Source organism: Mercenaria mercenaria, chromosome 6, assembly GCF_021730395.1.
Source record: "Mercenaria mercenaria strain notata chromosome 6, MADL_Memer_1, whole genome shotgun sequence".
NCBI classification, from domain to species: domain Eukaryota; kingdom Metazoa; phylum Mollusca; class Bivalvia; order Venerida; family Veneridae; genus Mercenaria; species Mercenaria mercenaria.
This window is the reverse complement of record NC_069366.1, coordinates 88,830,709-88,850,199: the sequence shown is the minus strand read 5'-3', so window position 1 is coordinate 88,850,199 and position 19,491 is coordinate 88,830,709. Positions and strand designations below refer to the sequence as shown.

The 19,491-nt window shown below is 36.3% G+C and overlaps 1 long non-coding RNA gene across 1 annotated transcript; it reads left to right on the top strand.

The window, feature by feature from the left end:
• The first annotated feature begins 1,645 nt into the window (after positions 1-1,645).
• On the top strand, positions 1,646-5,078 carry LOC128557910 (uncharacterized). Its single transcript, XR_008371498.1, has 3 exons — positions 1,646-1,753; positions 3,781-3,944; positions 4,867-5,078. It is a non-coding gene; the product is annotated as an uncharacterized LOC128557910 (long non-coding RNA).
• Positions 5,079-19,491: the final 14,413 nt, after the last annotated feature.

Sequence of the window (19,491 nt, the reverse complement as noted above, 5' to 3'; positions counted from 1 at the left end):
AGTTGATAGGGAGGTTTGTCATGACCAGCAGATGACCTCTATTGATTTTGAGGTCAGTATGTCAAAGGTCAAGGTCAGAGTGACCAGGAACAGTAAAATGGTTTCCAGGCAATAACTCTAGAACGCTTGGGCCTAGTGTCAGGAAAATTGATAGTTAGGTTGGCCATGACCAGCAGATGACCCCTACTGATTTTCAGGTCATTAGGTCAAAGGTCAAGGTCACATTGGCCAGGAAAAGTTAAAACGGTTTCTGATCTTCTAGTCCAAAACCATAGGGCCTAGGGCTTTGATATTTGGTATGTAGCAAAATCTAGCAGTCCTCTACCAAGATTGTTCAGATTATTTCCCTGGGGTCAAATATGGCCCCACCCCGGGGTCACATGGTTTATATAGACTTATATAGGAAAAAACTTTGAAAAACCTCTTGTCCAAAATCACAGGGCCTAGGGCTTTGATATTTTGTATATGACATCATCTAGTGGTCCTCTACTAAGATTGTTCAAATTATTCCCCTAGGGTCAAATATGGCTCTGCCCTGGGGGTCACATGGTTAACATAGACTTGTATAGGGAAAAACTTTGAGAATCTTCTTGTACAAACCACAAAGACTATGGCTTTGATATTTTGTAATGTAGCATTGTTTAGTGATTCTCTACCAAGTTTGTTCAAATTATCCCTCTAGGGTCAAATATGGCCCCGCCCCAGGGGTCATATGGTTCATATAGACTTATATAGGGAAAAACTTAGAACCTTCATGTCCATAACTTACATCATTCAAATTTGGACCACATGTATAGTTTTGAGTGGCAAGATGAACCTTGACATGAGTTGACCTTGATCTTGACCTAGTGACCTACTTTCACATTTCTGTAGCTACAGCCTTCAAATTTGGACCACTTGCATATGTTTGTGTACAGAAAAAAACTTTGACCTTGTTAATGACCTAGTGACCTACTTTCACATTTTTGAAGGTACAGGCTTCAAATTTGGACCACATGCATAGTTTTTTTTCCAAAATAAAATTTGACCTTGATTTTGAGCTAGTGACCTACTTTCACATTTCTCAAGCTACAGCCTTCAAATTTGAACAACAAGCATAGTTTTGTGTACTGAAATGAACTTTGATCTCGAGATTGACCTAGTGACCTACTTTCACATTTCTCAAGCTACAGCCTTCAAATTTGAACCACATGCATAGTTTTGTGTACCGAAATGAACTTTGATCGTGAGATTGACATAGTGACCTACTTTCACATTTCTGAAGCTACAGGCTTCAAATTTGGACCACTTGCATATTTTTGTGTTCTGAATAGAAATTTGACATTGATTTTTACCTATTACCTACTTTCACATTTCTCAAGCTACAGCCTTGAAATTTGACATTGATTTTGACCTTGAGCTAGTCTTGAAATTTGGAACATTTAAAAATGGCTCAGTGAATGGCGCCAAGATCACTCTGTAATCTCTTGTTAGGTTAATAGGTTAAAGGTCAAGGTCAGATTAAACCAGAATGGTAGAACTTTTGTTTACAGTGAGCATATAATTTCTGTTCCTAGTGCAATTACTGAATGCATCAATGGGGGCATTTCGTGTTCGACGAGCTCTTGTTATAATTTTGTCTGAGATCTAACTTACTGTCATTTACAGAGTTCACCACTGCTGCCATTTCTACAGTTCTATGCTGAGTTCAGTGAGAGGCAGAACTACAGAAACTGTAGACTTCTGGATGAATTTAAAGAATCTGTGTGTTCAGGTAGTACATTGTTGCGATAGTATTTATTACTACTGTTACCCTTACCATGCACTAGACACGATTCATTCTGCCTTTGCAACCAGTGTAGATCATGATCAGCTTGCATGTCCTTTAGTGTTGGGTATCACCCCTGAAAATGTATCGCGATATTATCACGATACTTTTGGTTGTATCGCGATATTATCACGATACCTTTGGTTGTATCGCGATAAGTATCACGATACTTACACATATTGAATGAATGCAGTTTTGATTAGAGTTTACAAACTAAAGCCTTGGAGCTCTCTTGCTTTTTGGGACTGGGGCCAGGGTCCATGCAAGGGGAGAATTTTGCATGATTAAATGCAAATAAAATTTGACCTTGATTTTGACCTAGTGACCTACTTTTAGATTTTTCAAGATACAGCCTTCAAATTTGGACCACATGCATAGTTTTGTGTACCGAAACAAACTTTGACCTTTACATTGACCTAGTGACCTACTTTCACATTTTTGAAGGTACAGGCTTCAAATTTGGACCACATGCATAGTTTTGTATTCCAAAATAAAATTTGACCCTGATTTTGACCTAGTGACCTACTTCTACATTTCTCAAGCTACAGCCTTCAAATTTAGACCACTTGCATAGTTTTGTGTACCGAAATGAACTTTGACCTTAAGATTGACCTAGTGACCTACTTTCACATTTCTGTAGCTACAGGCTTCAAATTTAGACCACATGCATAGGATTGTGTACCGAAACAAACTTTGACCTTGACATTGACCTAGTGACCTACTTTCACATTTCTCAAGCTACAGCTTTCGAATTTGGACCACATGCACAGTGTTGTGTACTGAAATAAAATTTGACCTTGAGCTAGTCAATAAGTCTAGAAATTTGGAACACTCAAAAATGGCACATTGGTGGGCGCCAAGATCACTCTGTGATCTCTTGTTATAATTATTTGCCATTTATAAAAGGGTTTTGAAGGATTTTTCTTAGGCAGATCACATTTTAACATTGCCTAGAAGTGGATGGGATTTGACACTTTTAAAAGTTTTATTCTCGAAAGATGTTCCAAACTAAGAGCTGCTTTTGCAACAGTTGTCATATTTTTCTTGAATGCAGCCCTTTTATTGACTTATCATTAAGAGTGCAGCAAGCTCTGACATTCATTTTGGCCAAATTATGCCCCCTTTTGGACATAGAAAATTCTGGTTAAAGTTTTGCGTGCAAGTACATACAGCTATTACTAAAAGGCATATAGATTTGAGACTTATTTTTTCTTTTTCTAGGTCAATAACCAACCTTACTGGGTCAAGTCCCATAACTCTGACATGTGTTTTGAGCAAATTATGCCCCCTTTTGGACTTTGAAAATTCTGGTTAAGGTTTTACATGCAACTTATTATCTCCAAAACTAATGTAGATTTTGAATTGAAACTTCACATGTGTCTTCGGGGTTATAAAACTAGTTGATAGCAGCAAGTCCCATAACTCTGATATGCATTTTGGTCAATTTATGTCCCTTTTTGAACTTAAAACTCTTGTGATATTTAACATTTTGGGTAATATTTTCTTGCTTCTGGGACAATATGCCGAATAGTCCAGCTTGCCTGTCTTTAAACGGACAGCTCTTGTTTTGTATTATAATTACACATTTTAAAATTGTTTAACCACTGTGTATAACATCTCTAAAAGTAGTCTGCAAGTGGTGTTTATTTACAGGTTGAAACTCAGTCGGAAACAAGTCCAGTAGTTTGTAGGGGCAGGTGATTTCTTTTACAGGTGATTTCTGCTCACAGGTGGTCCTTTTTCACAGGTGATTATCAACATAGGTTTGACTGTAAATGAAGGAAAGATATTCATGGTTTTGATAGAACCTCAGGAGTTGTGCAGAAAAGTTTATCCACATATTTGCCTTCTTGCAAAGCATAGGAGTTCATTAGGTCCTTCAATTTTCTTAAAGGCAAACTATGTTGCTCCTCTATAGAGAAACTCAATGTTTTCAATTATATGCAGTGTTGTTTCTTTGTTTCTAAAAATAGTTCAACCATGAGAAGAGTGTACGAGTGTTGGAATGTATCGGTGATAATGACTGGCTGGAAAGGACGACCTATACACGCTAACCTCAACCCTAGTGTTCATAAAGTCACACGGTTACTGAAGATCCTTGACAGCGAAAGTATAACTTTGGTGTTTAAACATGTAGGTAAGTGATGCCTTTATCAAATTTTATCGTGTAACAATTTTGCTGACTAGTTCCTCCACAGTCGAGACAAATTGCAGAATCCTGATAAAATGCAAGTTGAACTTTTCCTAATAACAGCTAGTTTAAGCACCAAACTTTTAAATACATTTCTTTTATATCCAATGATAATTATTTAATTTATAAAAAAAACAGTGTAAGATGTAACATAGATTTTTGTGCTTTATCTTACTTTGTTGATAAAAAGACCACTCATCTATATTGGCTACACCTTAATGTTTAAATGCCCAAGTCATGAAAGAGCAGGGTGTATCATGTGAACACCTGTGGCGGATGAGCAGCATTCTGCATCCAAAAGCATGTCCACTCTCTAAGTCGTACGGTTTTCATCCAATCTTCACCAAACTTGCTGACAATGTTTGTGGGCATAATATCTCGGCCAGTTTTGATAACTAGCTAAATTGCCTCAGGCACACTTGGATTATGGCCCTTGAATTACTAAAGAAAAACTGCGAATTTAGTCTTGTCCGCCCTCTTAAGTCGAACAGTTTTCATCCAATCTTCACCAAACTTGGTGACAATATTTGTGGGCATATCTCGTCCAAGTTCAATAACCATTCAAATCAGCCTAGGCACTCTTGGATTATGGCCCTTGAATTACTCGAAATCTGCGAAATTAGCCTTGTCCAGTCAAACTCTTTTTTTGGAGTTAAAAAGGCGTAAAACATCAACATTATTACCTTTATGATACATAACTCAATATTTAGACAGGCCTATTTTGTGACAGTCTGGCATTAAAGGGCATGGGTGTAAGTTACTTGTATTAATGTTAAGGCTGCAGTATATCTGGTAAATACAATGTAGATTCAGATTTTCAGTAAACTGAGTCAAATAACTCACACATTTGTCTATTTATGCATTGCAGATCCAGATGTTACAGTGTATAGAGGAGGAAGAGATATGGCGGGTGAATTTCTCAGCTCTGCTCACATCTTCATCACAACATTATGAGAAGGAATGTATTTCTATGATTGACCAGTTAATGAACAAACAAGTTTGGAGAAGCACGAAAGTTTGCCAAAATTACAGGAATTTGAGCTCATCATGTCACCATGCGTCAGGTGTGTCTAGATGTCTTTGATGGCTTTGTTAGTGTTATTTCCATGATGTTGCTTAAAGACAATGACCTCCAAATCGTAAAACAACAAAAAATAAAAAAATTTAGATATCAGAAAAGTATTTCTCTATTTCTTAAGAAGGCTTTCAAACTTTATTACCAACAGATAATATGTTGTGGAAATATATAAGACTTTACCATTTTTAGCTCGACTATTCGAAGAATAAGTAGAGCTATCCTACTCAGCGTCAGTGTCTGCGTCGGTGTAACACCTTGGTTAAGTTTTTCGTACTCGTCCACATTTTGACAAAGTCTTTTGAGATAAAGCTTTGAAACTTTCAACACCTGTTTACCATCACCGTGGCCAGTTACAGACTAGAGCACATAAATCCATCAGGGATTTTGGCTGAATTATGGAGCCTTTTGACTTAGAAATCATGGTTAAGTTTTTCGTACTAGTTCATATATTGACAAAGTCTTTTGAGATAAAGCTTTGAAACTTTCAACACTTATTTACCATCACCATGTCAAGTTATAGGCAAGAGCACATAACTCCATCAAGGACTTTGGCTGAATTATAACCCTTTTTGACTTAAAAATCAGGGTTAAGTTTTTCGTACCAGTTCATATTTTGACAAAGTCTTTGAAGATAAAGCTTTGAAACTTTCAACACCTGTTTACCATTACCATGTCCAGTTATAGGCAAGAGTACATAACTCCATCAAGGATTTTGGCTGAATTGTGGCCCCTTTTGACTTAGAAATCTTGGTTAAGTTTTTCATACCAGTTCATATTTTTTGTAAAGTGTTTGACATATGGCTTTGAAACTTTTATCACTTGTTCAGTATAATAGTCTCTATCTGTAGGAAAGAGTACATAACTCTTTCTTATATTTTGGCTGAATTATTGCCCTTTTAGGACTTGGAAATTGGTTCTGTTTTGATTTATGGCTTTAATACTTTGAACACTTGTTTATCATCATGATTTCCATCTGTAGGCAAGAGTACATAACTCTGACAACTATTTTGGCTGAATAAAGGTCCTTTTTGTACTTTGAAATTGGTTCACACATTGCCATTTAGTGCAAGACTTATTGAAATCCACAAATACAGGAACATTGTTTGTCTAATGTATTTTTTCTTTTGTCTGAATATCTGTAGAAATATTTTGACCCCATTCTTCAATCAATTCTTCGAATAGTCGAGCGCGCTGTCATCCGACAGCTCTTGTTTAATCCCCTGCCACAACTGGTGGGGGTTATAGAAATGAATAGAAAATGAATATAGACAATGTGCAGAACCCATGAGTCAGCCATGTCGGTTCAAGGTCAAGGTCACAACTCAAGGTCAAAGGTTTGAGCCTTCCATTTTGTGTCCGCTCTATCTCTTAAACCCCTTGAAGGATAATCATGAAACTTGAATCAAATGATCACCTCATCAAGACGATGTGCAGAACCCATGAGTCAGCCATGTCGGCTCAAGGTCACAACTCAAGGTCAAAGGTTTGAGCCTACCATTTCTTGTCCTCTCTGTATCTCTTAAACCTCTTGAATGATAATTATGAAACTTGGATTAAATGATCACCTCACCAAGACGATGTGCAGAACTTATGAGTCAGCCATGTCGGCTCAAGGTCAAAGGTTTGAGCCTTCCATTTTGTGTCCGTTCTGTATCTCCTAAACCCCTTGAAGGATTTACATCAAACTTGGGTCAAATGATCACCTCATCAAGAACTCATGAGTCAGCCATGTCAACTGAAGGTCAAAGGTTTGAGCTCTGTATCTCCTAATCCCCTTGAAGGATTTTCATGAAACTTGGGTCAAATGATCATCTCATCAAGACGTTGTGCAGAATTCATGAGTCAGCCATGTCAGTTCAAGGTCAAGGTCACAGCTAAAATCAAAGGTTTACTCTTTCACTATCCATAGCAGTGGCGGGGGATTTAAGCTGTCTTTCAGACTGCCTTGTTTTTTGAGATCTATACAGCCTTGAAATTTGGATGACATGTACAGGTTTGCACGCCGATCTTAAATTTGACTTTCAGTGACCATGAATGTGACCTACTGACCCACTTTCTAATATTTTAGCATCAGTTTGCCATTTTAAACATGTGGCTCATATTGCTCAGGTGAGCGTTTCAGGGTCATCATGACCTTCTTGTTAGGTGTATTTTTACATATCTGTACCTGATAAGGATTTTTTTTTGTAGACTATGAATATTTTTTTCGTGGACTTAGATTTGTTTTTTGAAGTTTTCCTTTTCTCAAAAGCTCTCAAGGTGAGCTTCTGTGATTGCCCTGTGTCCGTCGTCCGTCGTCAACAATTTGACTTTCAGTGACCATGAATGTGACCTACTGACCCACTTTCTAATATTTTAGCATCAGTTTGCCATTTTAAACATGTGGCTCATATTACTCAGGTGAGCGATTCAGGGTCATCATGACCTTCTTGTTAGGTGTATTTTTACATATCTGTACCTGATAAGGATTTTTTTTGTAGACTTTGAATATTGTTTTCGTGGACTTAGATTTGTTTTTTGAAGTTTTCCTTTTCTCAAAAGCTCTCAAGGTGAGCTTTTGTGATCGCCCTGTGTCCATCGTCCGTCCTCAACAATTTGACTGTTAACACTCAAGAGGTCACAATTTTGGCCTAATCTTAATGAAACTTGGTCAGAATGTTACCCTTATAAAAATCTTGGATGTGTTTGATATTGGGTCATCTGGGGTTAAAAACTAGGTCACCAGGTCAAATCAAACGAAAATCTTGTTAACACTCTAGAGGTCACAATTTTTTGCCCAATCTTAATGAAACTTGGTCAGAACATTACTCTTAATAAAATATTGGAGGAGTTTGATACTGGGTTGTCTGGGGTAAAAAACTAGGTCACCAGATCAATTCAAAGGAAAAGCTTGTTAACACCCAAGAGGTCATAATTTTGATCCAATCTTAATGAAACTTTGTCATAATATTACTCTCAATAAAATCTTGGACAAATTTAATATTGGGTCATCTAGGATCAAAAACTAGGTCACCAGGTCAAATCAAAGGAAAAGCTTTATAACATTGTAGAGGCCACATTTATGATTGTATCTACATGAATTTTGGTCAGAATGTTAATCTTGATGGTCTCAAAGTCCAGGTTGAATCTTGGTCATGTAGGATCAAAAACTAGGTCACCAGGTCAAATCAAAGGAAAAGCTAGTTAACACTGTATAGGCCACATTTATGACCATACCTTAATGAAACTTGGTCAGAATGTTGATCTTGATGATCTATAGGTCAAGTTCAAATTTGGGTCATGTGGGGCAGAAACTAGGGAACTGGATAAAATCAAAGGAAAAGCTTGTTAACACTCTTAGAGGCCACATTTATGACTCTGCATTTGTATCTTCATGAAACTTAGTCAGAATATTCAAGTTGATGATCTTTAGGACAAGTTTGAATCTGGGCCAGGTCGGGTAAAAAAATAGGTCATTAGGTTAAATCAAAGGAAAAGTTTGTTTACACTCTAGAGGCCACATTTATAATTGTATCTTCATGAAACTTAGTCAGAATGTTTAACTTGATGATCTTTAGGTCAAGTTCAAATCTGGGTCATGGTGGGTCAAAAACTAGGTCACAGGGTCAAATCAAATGAATAGCTTGTTAACACTTAGAGGCCACATTTATGACCATATCTTAATGAAACTTGGTCAGAATGTTAATCTTGATGATCTTTAGGTCAGTAGGTTAGGTGAGCAATACAGGGCCTTCATGGCCCTCTTGTTAGCTCACCTGTCACAAAGTGACAAGGTGAGCTATTGTGACCGCTTGATGTCCGTCGTCCGTAGGGCGTCGTCCGTCAACAATGTCTATAAAAATCTTCTTGAAAACCACTGGGCAGAATTACACCAAACTTCACAGGAATAATCCTTTGGTGGCCCCCTTTCAAAATTGTTCAGAGAATTGAATTCCATGCAGAACTCTGGTTGCCATGGCAACTGAAAGGAAAAACTTTAAAAATCTTCTTCTCAAAAACCAGAAGCCCTAGAGCTTAGATATTTGGTGTGAAGCATTGCCTAGTGAACCTCTACCAAGTTTGTTCAAATCATGAACCTGGGGTCAAAATTGACCGCGCCTGAGGGGTCATATGATTTTACATAAAAAAACCTTAAAAATCTTCTTTTCAAAAACCAGAAGCCCTGGAGCTTAGATACTTGACATGTAGCATTGCCTAGTGGACCTGTACTAAAGTTGTTCAAATCATGGCCCCGGGGTCAAAATTGACACTGCCCCAGTGGTCACTTGATTTTACAGAGATTTCTATAGGAAAATCTTCAAAAAAAATTAGAAAATAAACCAGAAGGCCTAGAGCTTAGATATTTGACAGGTAGCATTGTTTAGTGGACCTCTACAAAATTTGTTCAAATCATGACCACCGGGGTAAAAATTGACCCTGCCCGAGGGGTCACTTGATTTTACATAGGAAAATCTTCAAAAATTTTCTAAGAATAAACCAGAAGGCCTAAATCTTAGATAATTGCCCAGTAAACTTCTACAAAATTTGTTCAAATCATGACTCACGGGGTCAAATTGACCCCGCCCCATGGGGTTACTTGATTGTACATAGAAAAATCTTCAAAATTTTCTAAAAATAAACCAGAAGGCCTGGAGCTTAGATATTTGACATGTAGCATTGCCTAGTGGATCTCTACAGAATTTATTCAAATCTTGATCCCCCAGGGTCTTACTTGATTATACATAGGGACATCATGGCTCTCTTGTTATAACTCTGATTGAATTTTGACTGATTATGCCCCTTTTTAACTTAGAATTTTGTGATAAAGTCAAATATCTCTATTAAAGTTTTTGACTAGAAATTTAAAATAGTTATTTAATATCAGAATCTACACCAGGAACAATACCCATTACTTTGATTTTGACAGATTTATGTCTTTTTAGCTCACCTGTCACAAAGTGACAAGGTGAGCTTTTGTGATCGTGCAGTGTCCTTCGTCCTTTCGTGCGTGCGTCCGTAAACTTTTGCTTGTGACCACTCTAGAGGTCACATTTTTCAAGGGATCTTTATGAAAGTTGGTCTGAATATTTATCTTGATGATATCTAGGTCAAGTTCGAAACTGGGTCACGTGCCGTCAAAAACTAGGTCAGTAGTTCTAAAAATAGAAAAACCTTGTGACCTCTCTAGAGGCCATATATTTCACAAGACCTTCATGAAAATTTGTCGGAATGTTCACCTTCATGTTATCTAGGTCAAGTTCGAAACTGGGTCACATGCCATCAAAAACTAGGTCAGTAGGTCTAAAAATAGAAAAACCTTGTGACCTCTCTAGAGGCCATATATTTCATAAGATCTTCATGAAAGTTGGTCAGAACATTCACCTTGATGATATCTAGGTCAAGTTCGAAAGTGGGTCACGTGCCATCAAAAAGTAGGTCAGTAGGTCAAATAATAGAAAAACCTTGTGACCTCTCTAAAGGCCATATTTTTCATGCGATCTGTATGAAAATTGGTCTGAATGTTCATCTTGATGATATCTAGGTAAAGTTTGAAACTGGGTCACGTGCCATCAAAAACTAGGTCAGTAGGTCTAAAAATAGAAAAACCTTGTGACCTCTCTAGAGGCCATATATTCCATGAGATCTTCATGAAAATTGGTCAGAATGTTCACCTTGATGATATCTAGGTCAGGTTCGAAAGTGGGTCACCTGCCGTCAAAAACTAGGTCAGTAGGTCAAATAATAGAAAAACCTTGTGACCTCTCTAGAGGCCATATTTTTCATGGAATCTGTATGAAAGTTGGTCTGAATGTTCATCTTGATGATATCTAGGTCAAGTTTGAAAGTGGGTCATGTGCCTTCAAAAAGTAGGTCAGTAGGTCAAATAATGAAAAAACCTTGTGACCTCTCTAAAGGCCATATTTTTCATGGGATCTGTATGAAAGTTGGTCTGAATGTTTTTCTTGATGATATATAGGTCAAGTTTGAAACTGGGTCACATGCCTTAAAAAACTAGGTCAGTAGGTCAAATAATAAAAAAACCTTGTGACCTCTCTAGAGGCCATACTTTTCATGGGATCTGTATGAAAGTTGGTCTGAGTGTTCATCTTGATGATATCTAGGTCAAGTTTGAAACTGGGTCAACTGCGGTCAAAAACTAGGTCAGTAGGTCTAAAATAATTAAAATCTTTTGACCTCTCTAGTGGCCATATTTTTCAATGGATCTTCATGAAAATTGTTCACCTTGATGATATCTAGGTCAGTTTAGAAACAGGGTCACGTGCGGTCAAAAACTGGGTCAGTAGTTATAAAAATAGAAAAACCTTGTGACCTCTCTAGAGGCCATATTTTTCATGAGATCTTCATGAAAATTAGTGAGAATGTTCACCTTGATGATATCTAGATCAAGTTCAAAACAGGGTCACGTACCTTCGAAAACTAGGTCCATAGGTCAAATAATAGAAAAACCTTGTGACCTCTCTAGAGACCATATTTTTCAATGGATCTTCATGAAAATTGGTCAGAATTTTTATCTTGATAATATCTAGGTCAAGTTCAAAACTGAGTCACATGAGCTCAAAAACTAGGTCACTATGTCAAATAATAGAAAAAACGACGTCATACTCAAAACTAGGTCATGTAGGAAGAGGTGAGCAATGACCTTCAACAGCTCTTGTTAATGAATTATGTCCCCTTTTACTTTGAATTAAGGTTAATTTTGATGCATAGTTATTACTAAATGGATTTTATTAAAACTTGAAGTGTTGTTACACAACATTATCCACACCATATGGCACAAGGTGCATAACTCTTGCACCAATATTTTATGAATTAATGACTGTTACATTGCTAATTTTGTAAAGAACATATTGTAAATTTACTTACTACTGTATACCTTTATTCTACAGCTAACCAATGCTAATCATGTGACGCTTGTTGAGAGTGCGTGTTCATTCAACAGACTGTTGGTAAAGAACCAAAATAACAAGAACACAAAACAAGGAAAGAAGGTAAAATAATTTAAAAAAAGAATGTTTATTTGAGTTTTGCTTTGTTTTGACTTGTATTTGTTGTTTTTTCTAGATTTTCTTCAGAGTGATTTGGTGATAAGTAATTTTTTTCTGATAAAGTGCAGTGGTCTAGTTGTGTTAGGCTTGAACCAGTTTTCTGTAAAATCCATGGTTATTTGCTAGGTCTTATGTCTATCTAATTTCATGTGGGTGATAGCTTTGACATGCATGAGCAGTATTTCTTTATATTTGACAGATTTATTTGCCTATAGAGCACAAGCTGCAGGCTCCTAATTCAAAGGTTATGGTCACACTTAAGGGTATCAAAGGGAATACAGCTTGTCCAAACATGCATGGATCAGTCTTCATATTATTTCTTGAAGGTTAAGGTCACATTTAGGGGTTAAAGTTCATGTAAGGTCTTGTCAGGGCCATAACTGTTTGCCACAGTGAAACAGTGTTTGGAGTAAGATGCAGGTTTCTATCTCAAAGGTCAAGGTTTCATTAATAAAGAAGTCAAAGGTCATGTTAGATTTTTTTCTGAGCTGTAACTTTGACATGCACGGAGCAGTCTTTTTTAAAATTGGTGTAATATTTTTTGTCTCAACAAATAAATATTGTGCCCTTTTGGCTTGAAAATTCTAGTTTCATCCTAGATACCAGTACCTATATCAAATAATCGTATGAATTCACAATGAGAAATTGTAAAAAATAAGGGAAGATAAACTTGTAAATAATCAATTCAGAGTTATGGTTCTTGCTTATTGCATTTCTTCTCATTGCCATCTGTCAATATATTCAGTGTAATTTGAGTTCTGTTTAGTACATTAAAATTGCCATCACACGAAGGGGAGATGAAACTGAACTTATTACATACTCGTTTCTATTTCCCATTAACTTACACTGGTACCGGAAACGTCAATGTTTTTCCATATACTGACGCCTGAATTTCATATCGGGTGCGTGACGTAATTCAGGGTCTGTTCTTGTACTATTTTTTTATCTATTTAGTGCAGTATTGTCAATCCTATTCAGGCTATTGAACAAATTTGTGATATTTATATTATATTTATACGTGTAGCTGTGTATGTAATAAAAAGGTTATTATTTTCGCATCGGGAAATATGCACTCGTTCTTCAGCGGAGGAAAGTCGCGCAATATTTCCGCTGAGAACTCATGCATATTTCCCGATACAAAGCTAATAACCTATAAATATCCTAAAATTCAGTTATGGTTCAAGGTCTTTGCACTATGGACCATCATTCTATTTGTCACATACAAAAGGTGAAATCATTGATTTGTATGGTTTTGCTGTTTTAATATTTCAATATGCAAGTAGTAGTTTATGTAGGCTATATATTTTGAAGATTGTCAAGAAATTTAATACATGAAACGGTTTGGTTTACTATTAATATTGATACATTTGGATGTGGTAACCATTAACAGGGCCATAACTCAATTATTTTTACACAGCACATGTATATGCTGATTATATGCTCAAGTTTGTTGGTAAATAAGTTTTGATTTGTTTGGGTCAGGTCATTTGAAAACTATGAAATGGGTTATCCGGAAAGCAAATTGCAAAATTTTAATTTGCCAGAGAAATGAACCAGTATCCTCACAATAAATTAATTGGGGAAAACGTATCAGTGCTTTAAACCAGTGTACTCTCAGTAGTCGTCGTCTTGATTTGCAATAGATCTGAACCAGTGTACTCTGAAATTAATGGAAAAACATTTTGAATGTTATGAACAAATATCTTAATAGATTTAGATGTTTTTTTGATTTGCACTAGATCTGACTAGTATCCTCCAAAACTTAATTTGGAAAACCACATCAGGTCTAAACAAGTACTCTCTCAGTATTCAACTTGGTTTACAATAGATTTGAATCAGTATCCTCTAAAAGTTAATTGAGAAAACCATGTCATGTCTTAGCCACTCTTCTGTCTGTCAACTTGGTTTACAATAGATGTGAACCAGTATACTTTAAAAGTTAATTTGGGAGAACTATGTCAGGTCTTACCCAATGTCCTCTGAAAATTCAGGATGGTTTACACTATATTTGAACAAGTATCCTCTAAAAGTTAATTGGGAAAACGGATCAGGTCTAAACCAGTATGCTCTCAATAGTCAAATTGGTTTACAATAGATTTGAACCAGTATCCTCTAAAAGTTAATTGGGAAAACCATGTCGGGTCTCAACCACTATTCTCTCATTAGACAATTTGGTTTACAATAGATTTGAACCAGTATGCTTTAAACGTTAATTGGGAAAACCATGTCAGGTCTTAACCAATGTCCTCTCAATAGTCAAGTTGGTTTACACTATACATTGTATTTGCTAAGTTTATTGGGAAAAGTATGTCAGGCTTGGAGCCAACCAATATCACTATTGAAATCATTTACTTGCCTGGTAGGGCTCTGAACAAGTTAATTTCCTTTGAACAACATTGTCTTAACTGGGAACAGATTTTGGGGTTCCAAAAAAGCCATTGTCATTATTTGAAGATTGATTGGCTCTCTGCAACCAGTATCCCGTTTTGGCATTAATCTTTCTGTATTAAATCCAAATAATTAGATTGTGCGAATTGGTTACACTTTATAGCACATTTAAACCTAATTATATTGCTTTTATTCTGTTTAGCTTAAATAAAAATAATATTTTGTAAAAAATTCAACAACTTAGTAAAATTGGAGGCAGGCTTTTTGCATAATGTACATCTGCTGTTACATTATCTTTTTATAGTTTCACAATTTTCTAAGTTCATTATACTACAATATTGACTAGGGACTTCATGTTCCTTCTACCCTTTGCATCCTTCCCTTGCACTGTTCTCCTGCATTGTTCAGCATCCCAGCATGCACCTTGCACTATGCTTGCCACTTCCTCATAAAGTTCCAAGTCAAATTTAGTATAATGTACCATCAAATTTTGACTGTTTTCATGTTCTCATATAATCACACTGTTAGTATCTCCAAAACATCTAGTGTAATTTAAATGAAATGTTCAGCATGATGTTATGTTATGGAAAACAGTCAGTCTGAGGTCAGTACATCAAATGTCAAGGTCACCAGTATTACACATTAAAAGGACTGTAATACTTATTTTTGTGTCTCAGCTATATTTCAACCTTTAAACTATTCAATGGATTCCAATGAAACTTTTATCAAAAGTTAAGCATAATGAGAAGATATGTTGAGAGTCAATTATGTCCCTCAAAGATTAGGTCACAAACAATGGCACTTTTCCCCCAAATTGTTCATTCAGAAATAACTTATATAAGATTTCAAGGGATTTCAAGGAATCATTATCACATGGTCCAATTTTGAAAATCCTGGGTACCAAGTTTGGGCTGACAAGCATGGTCAATCTGGGTTGTAGTTAAAATTGATATTTATTCACTAAACCTATGTTTAGCCCTAGCTTGGGATTGTATTGAAGCAGTTGGGATTACTGTATATAGTTTTCTGCCAGTTGTGGTAATTGAATTAGTTAAAACAGTGGAGCTAGGTTTACTGCATCAAATGGGGTTTCAGGCAATAATTTAGTTGTCACCAAACATGGTGTGTAGCAAGTTTGAAATTATGGATTAGATATTGCAATGAAACTTGATAGAAAGCTTTTGAAGAGAAAAGGCTTAAGACTGGGGGTCTTCATGCCAAATGAAGTCAAGGTCACCATTATTTAAACAGCATATTGTCACCAAACTTAGTGTATAGCAAGTTTATAAGCTTATACAGTTTGTATTAAAGGTTACTGGAGTCAGGTCACTGGTACTAAATGTAGAAAACAGTTTCTGGTCAATAATTACTGGCAGAGAGGTACTAGTTAAAGATCTATGAATAAACCAATCATTTACTTTTGACTACAAGCTACAAGCGTATCATTTAAAATCGACTGGATTCTTCATATAACATGAAAGGGCTCTAGTGGTATCAGAGTATTAAATACTGGTTCATGTAACTGCATTTAAAGACACCATTCTTTTCTAGGTCAAGATGTGAACTGTATTACAGGTCATTTTTCAGCTGATAAACACAATTTTAAAAAGTCAACATTTCTCCTGAATTGAGTCAAACATTCTTATGGTGTTGATCATCTTTCAAAAATGTTTGCAGCTGGTTATAGTAGCTTGCTATGGATTAATGTCAGAACAGATTAAGTGTCAAACAATTTTGATGTGAAGCTTAGCTGTTTGGAATATCATAGGACTGGGTTAAGAAATACTGGCTACTGACTAATATTGAACTACTGTATTTCAGGATTTAGAGATGGTCTGTTTACCATTGGCCTGCCAACCCTATTTACCACATACAAATGTATCCTATATTTATTCAAGATAGTTTTCATACAAGTTAGAAAAAACTCTGTCCTATCTACCTTTTACTTGTTTGTTATTAGATATTCAGGAAGTAATTATAGCTAAAATTTTAGGATGTATACAGTTTTAAAGATGGTCAGTCACATTTAAACAACATTTAATGCCATTTTTTAATCCCCCGCCGTGGCGGAGGGATTATAGATATGGTCTGCGTCCGTCCGTCCGTCCTTCCATCTGTCCTTCCATCCGTAACACTTTCGTGTCCGCTCAATATCTCCTAAACCCCTTGAAGGATTTTCATCAAACTTGGGTCAAATGATCACCTCATCAAGACCATGTGCAGAACCCATGAGTCAGCCTTGTCGGTTCAAGGTCAAGGTCACAACTCAAGGTCAAAGGTTTGAGCCTGCCATTTTGTGTCCGCTCTATATCTCCTAAACCCCTTGAAGGAATTTTATAAAACTTGGGTCAAATGATCACCTCATCAAGACGATGTGCAGAATCCATGAGTCAGCCATGCCAGCTCAAGGTCAAGGTCACAACTCAGGGTCAAAGGTTTGAACCTTCCATTTTGTGTCCGCTCTATATCTCTTAAACCCCTTGAAGGAATTTTATAAAACTTGGGTCAAATGATCACCTCATCAAGACGATGTGCAGAACCCATGAGTCAGTCATGCCGGCTCAAGGTCAAGGTCACAACTTAGGGTCAAAGTTTTGAGCCTTCCATTTTGTGTCCGCTCTATATCTCCTAAACCCCTTGAAGGATTTTCATCAAACTTGGGTCAAACGATCACCTCATCAAGGCGATGTGCAGAACTTATGAGTCAGCCATGTCGGCTCAAGGTCAAGGTCACAACTGAAGGTCAAAGGTTTGAGCCTTCCATTTCGTGTCCGCTCTCCTAAACCCCTTGAAGGAATTTTATAAAACTTGGGTCAAATGATTACCTTATCAGAACGATGTGCAGAAATTATGAGTCAACCATGCCAGCTCAAGGTCAAGGTCACAACTAAGGGTAGAAGCCTTCCATTTGGTGTCCACTCTGTATCTCCTAAACCCCTTGAAGGATTTTCATTAAACTTGGGTCAAATGATCACCTCATCAAGAACTCATGAGTCAGCCATGTCAACTCAAGGTCAAGGTCACAACTGAAGGTCAAAGGTTTCAGCTCTGTATCTCCTAAACCCCTTGAAGGATTTTCATGAAACTTGGGTCAAATGATCACCTCATCAAGACGTTGTGCAGAATTCATGAGTCAGCCATGTCAGTTCAAGGTCAAGGTCACAGCTAAAATCAAAGGTTTACCCTTTCACTATCCATAACAGTGGCGGGGGATTTAGCTGTCGTTCAGACTGCCTTGTTACTTTTTGTATATTCTGGTAGAGATTTATTTAAGGAACAAAAAGACCCATTACATAGAGTTAGATTCCTATTAGAAATGCATGTTTTATTTTTTTTTTATAAAAATTTGTAATTACTCCCCTTTAATATAAAAGTATTTAAAAAGCTGAGTAATTCATTTTATTTCGATACAATTTCTAGTTTTACGTTTGCATTTGATAGACATACCAACTATTTAACAAACTGAACCAAACGGCAAGCTTTAAATCTGTGTGTAGCTTCTGAATTCATTTATTTCCAATCTATCTTGGTTGCGCAACCAAGATAGGCAAAGGGAGATAATAATAATTTTTTAAACTTGCGTTTCTATCGAATTCCATCTAAATACATAATTGTTAATTAAAATATTTTACAAATATATTACAATATATCTAATATTAATACCTTTCCTTAAGCAAAGTATGCTTATCAAATTTATACTTACGATAAAATAACTCTATCTTGGTTGGGCAACCAGGATAGGAAAATGAAATTTTAAAAATACCTCCAGTGAAAATCTAACTTGTATTAAGTGTTTAGTGAACATAAATGAGTGTAAATGATCAGATGTTAAAGTTACAAGCAAATCCCTTACATGGTCAAAGTCTGATTATCCACCTTTAAGGGGAAAAGGCATATTTTTGTTAAAGCTTACTTTAAGAACTTACTGTATTTTGAATGGTATTTATTTCACAGACATTGCGTAATTCTTGAATTTGTATGTCATGTAGACTTTTCTTTAGAACTACTTTTTGATAATTTAACAGATAAATAAAATAAATTGATACATTTACATCTTTCTTTCATGATTTTTATTTTTATGAAATTCAAAGCATATAATTATAGAAATTCAGAGCATATATTTGTAAGGCAGATTCCTGTCAGTAATAAAGGAAGGATTTTTCATATAGAACAGTTTTGATAGAGCATTTCTGTCTTTGCAGTGAAAGTGTTTGTTTGAAAATCTATGAAAAATTAAAATCTTAATATCTTTTGAAAACTGAAAATGCATTGAGCAGAATTATAGCTGAGCCCAGCACTGACATAAGCAAAGCAAATGTTCAGGTCTTCACTTCCCTCAATGTTACATCTTAGTCTGCTTACTTCAGCAATATTCATCAGTGTGGTTCAATTTGTACTATGAAATAGAGACCAACATTTCACTAATTTGTCCTTGTAAATTTAGAGCTAAAAATAAAAGTATGACAGGATTGGCTTTGCTCATAAACTTTTGTCATAATGATTGGGTAATGTTTTTTAAGTCCTATCAATTCAAGGTCAAGGTCACTACATGTGTTATGGTGATATCAAAGGCCACATAGGCACCATTTTGTTATGTGTGCTGTTTTTAGCTCACCTGTCACAAAGTGACAAGGTGAGCTTTTGTGATCGCGGGGCGTCCGTCCGTCCGTGCGTCCGTAAACTTTTGCTTGTGACCACCCTAGAGGTCACATTTTTTGTGGGATCTTTATGAAATTTGGTCAGAGTGTTCATCTTGATGATATCTAGGTCAAGTTCGAAACTGGGTTACGTGCCTTCAAAAACTAGGTCAGTAGGTCTAAAAATAGAAAAACCTTGTGACCTCTCTAGAGGCCATATATTTCACAAGATCTTCATGAAAATTGGTCAGAACGTTCACCATGATGATATCTAGGTCAAGTTTGAAAGTGGGTCACGTGCCTTCAAAAACTAGGTCAGTAGGTCAAATAATAGAAAAACCTTG